General features: G+C 34.8%; 1 long non-coding RNA gene across 1 annotated transcript; it reads right to left on the bottom strand.

Moving 5' to 3' along the window:
* Nucleotides 1-445: 445 nt before the first annotated feature.
* Nucleotides 446-3,350, bottom strand: LOC114559293 (uncharacterized). Its single transcript, XR_003693050.1, has 3 exons — nucleotides 3,305-3,350; nucleotides 1,583-1,677; nucleotides 446-800 (listed from the first exon to the last, which is right to left on the bottom strand). It is a non-coding gene; the product is annotated as an uncharacterized LOC114559293 (long non-coding RNA).
* Between the last annotated feature and the right edge of the window lie 346 nt (nucleotides 3,351-3,696).

The following is a 3,696-nucleotide window of genomic DNA, read 5'->3' as shown; positions in this document are numbered from 1 at the left end:
AATGTTCAAAAAAATAAGGACAGGAGGAGGTACAAAAGAACCCTCTCCACTCTGCATATTCAACTGAAACAAGTTTATTAAACCCTTCATATGTGGATTCCAGTTTGTTTGTTATACCAAACATGAACATCTTACATTTTTTTATGTTTGAGGAACATATGCAGATATTTGCAAAGCCTTATGGGATTGTTGAAGATAACCAGTCAGTCTGTGCCTGAACAAAAAACAGCATTTTCCACATCTCAACACCGTGTCCCTTTGGTTAAATGAATTGACAGCCTAGTACCAGTCAGAAACACACTGAGTTCAGTCCTTGCTCAACCAATATGTATCTTTTGAATAAAATTGATCCATGAGATGATATGCATTATTTGAATGTAGTGAATTTCAATGTGACACTGCTCTTTGGGAGATGAAATTGTCTGATTGCATTGTACATTGAGCATTCTTCAGCACCAACAGTAAGTTCCCAGGAAACAGTCTGTGCCTGAATACGGTGACAAACAGTTCATCATTAGCTTACTTTTGAGGCTCTGGACCTTCTTGAGCAGCTTTGCTCTGTCAAGCACCAAAAGAGTTTCTGAAATACTTTAAGTATACTCAAGCTTCTTGGAATACTCAAGTTTGAGAGCGTAGATCAATCCCATCAACAGCACACATGCCTTGGTTCGGTTTCCACACACGTTCAGCACTTTGTTTCCCTCCATCGCAATCAACACATCTGCTGTATGCTCCTTGGCTGCAGGATTATGGATCACAAGCACCTTCATGGTTTAGTCCATGTTGTCCTCATTTTCATCCTCCATGTTAAAAAAAGAAACAAAAATATGCACTTTTAAGTTAAGGACAATAACAAGATACTATCCCAATACATTTATTGATCATGTTTTCTTGGTTAAGCCAAATCAACCCAAGTAGAGTTTGTTTTTAATAATCAGCACCTCAATACAATTCAGTGACAAATTAAAACTGTGACTTTATTGCCTATTTCTCACCTCAAATGTTTTTAAAACCCTATTTTAGTAACTGATTAGCAGTAATGTGAGAAATTTTGCATAAAGTATGTTGGTTTAAAAACCTGCATTATTAATATAACCAATTTACATTATGATTTTAATTGTGGATAGACCTCCTGCCTCATTATAAACTAAACTGACATTAGAAGGGGTGGCATGTCTGTCCCATAAAGGTGGCTGTGCCAAGTATCCACAGTTTCTATGTACTATATATATATATATATATATATATATATATATATATATATATATATGTATATGTATATGTATGTATATATACAGTATATGTATATATATGTATGTATGTATGTGTGTATATATATGTATATATATATATGTATGTATATATGTGTATATATATATATGTATGTATATATATATATTTATATATATATATATATAATATATATATATATATATATATATATATATATATATATATATATATATATGTATATATGTATATATGTATGTGTGTGTGTTATCGGAAATTAAACAATTGTATCATGGCAACCCTATATGTAACCATGTGATACCTTGAATTGATCGATCATTTAATAACATACCTAGCAATCTTGGATGAGATCTTCTTGATGTTCCCCAAGGTACTCAATGAGGCGACAAACAACTGCATCCCTTTTTCTCTCTCGACACATTGGGACTGTGAATAGATGATGCATTTAGTGATTAACTTATTTCTACAAATTCTTTACACTTATTAGTGAAAAAAAAAAAAAAAAAAAATATATATATATATATATATATATATATATATATATATATATATTAGGGCTGTCAACCGATAAAAAAAAATTAACTAATTAATTGCACAATTTGCTGTAATTAATCGTGATTAATCGCTTTTTTTAAATTGAGACTGAAGCTTATAATAATGGATATTTAAATGCTAAATCACTTAACTTTGCAAATATGAAGAAAAAAACAAACAAGGAAAGGTTCTGCTAAGTTCAGAATGTTTAATATCTTTCAGAACAACAGCAGCAACAATTTGGCTTAGTCCTGCTAAAGGCTGCTGGAAACGACTAGAAACTGTCTGACTTGAGAGCAGATTTTTGTCACCGTCCCCGGCTGCTGTCGCCTGCTCTCGTCTACTTTACAGGCGAGGCGCAGTTCATCTCCAACGAGCCTATGTTCAGTCGCCGGCAGGGCAGTCGGGACTCACCCGGAAATGGCGAGCAGGATGAGGTGACTAGAGTCTCTCAAAATCTGACGAAAATCTTCTAAACTGACCTTTGTTGAGTTGAAATGAAGACAGATTCAGCAACTGCACGGCCTATTTCTCGCTTAAAATGTTTTCAGAAACATGTTTCAGTGAACTATTTTAGTACAATATGAGATCGTATCCTGAACGGCCGCCATGACAGTCTGGCTTTGGATTTCCAGAGAAAACAAACCCATGTGACGCGTTCGTCCGATCAGCTGCCGGTTTTCATTACTTCGGCAACAATACAGAGTAGCGCCGCCTGCTGTTATGGAGGCGTATTATGTTTCTCAGCCGCCACATGAAGTAAACAAACACAGCTGTGTTAAACGCAAAATTAACGCGTTAATTTTGACAGCCCTATATATATATATATATATATATATATATATATATATATATATATACACACACACACACACCTCATTTACAGTGTATTTGTGTATTGTATTTAGCGTATGCGTGACTGACCGGTTGTTGCACTGCCCTCACAGTTGAGTTCACCCTTTTTTATCCACCCCTATCTCAATTGTATTGTACATTAAATAACAAACGGATTTGGTAAGATGAAAGCTGAGTAAGCCAAACTTTATGTAGCTAAGGTTAGCCTAAAATATATTTTCTCAAAAGCAGGTAATGTCGGGGCTTATCAATACTATTAGGTAACCTTACTGTATCTATCCGGCTACCTAGCTAACGTTAGGTGACATTACCTGTAATGTTAGCTAACAGTTAGCTTACATTTAGAGCCTACGTGAAAGCAATAACGTTACATTGTGACACTGTCAAATGCCACGACAGGTAACATTAGCTAGTTTGAAGTAACGTAACTAACATTTCTTCCAACAATCTCCATTACTACGTTTTAGTAACATTAGAAGCTAACGTTAGCCTTTCAACTCTGGCATTAGCTAGCTAGGTGGCACTCGGTAGCTTGTTAACTTTTAATGACAGACTGCCATTGAGTAACTTGTTAACAGCCTAGAGAAGCAAGCCAAATATACATTCTAAACCAACCATTAAATAAGTTTATTACACACAGCAACCTGTTAAAAAGGAATCTTACCTTAGCTAAACCGAACAGCTTGACTCCAGTGTCCCGCCAGTGAAACAATAGATCTTGGCCAAGAACCAGCACTGTTGACTGCATGTTCACTTTGAACTGCAGACTTATCATTTTGGGGTAGATTGTTTTATATTTGTTTAGGCTGCAAATGTTACTGTTATAAAATATGTAATGTAGGTAGAATTTACCCATTATTGTATATTTGCTTACTGACTAATATATTTGCAGTAAAATTTAAACAATTTGCATGTGTTGTATTTACTACCCTCCAAAATCCGTTTTTACAGTGTAGAAATAAAAAAGGCATAAGATAAATGCAATAGTAACAGTTAAGGATGGAAAGGAGTACAAATTGTTTTGGACTGCTGCCTGAGAACTTTTGGGTGAGTCTC

The sequence above is a fragment of the Perca flavescens genome, chromosome 1 (genome assembly GCF_004354835.1).
Source record: "Perca flavescens isolate YP-PL-M2 chromosome 1, PFLA_1.0, whole genome shotgun sequence".
Taxonomy (NCBI): domain Eukaryota; kingdom Metazoa; phylum Chordata; class Actinopteri; order Perciformes; family Percidae; genus Perca; species Perca flavescens.
Note: the sequence above shows the minus strand (reverse complement) of the source record. Positions and strands in the feature narration are given on the sequence as shown.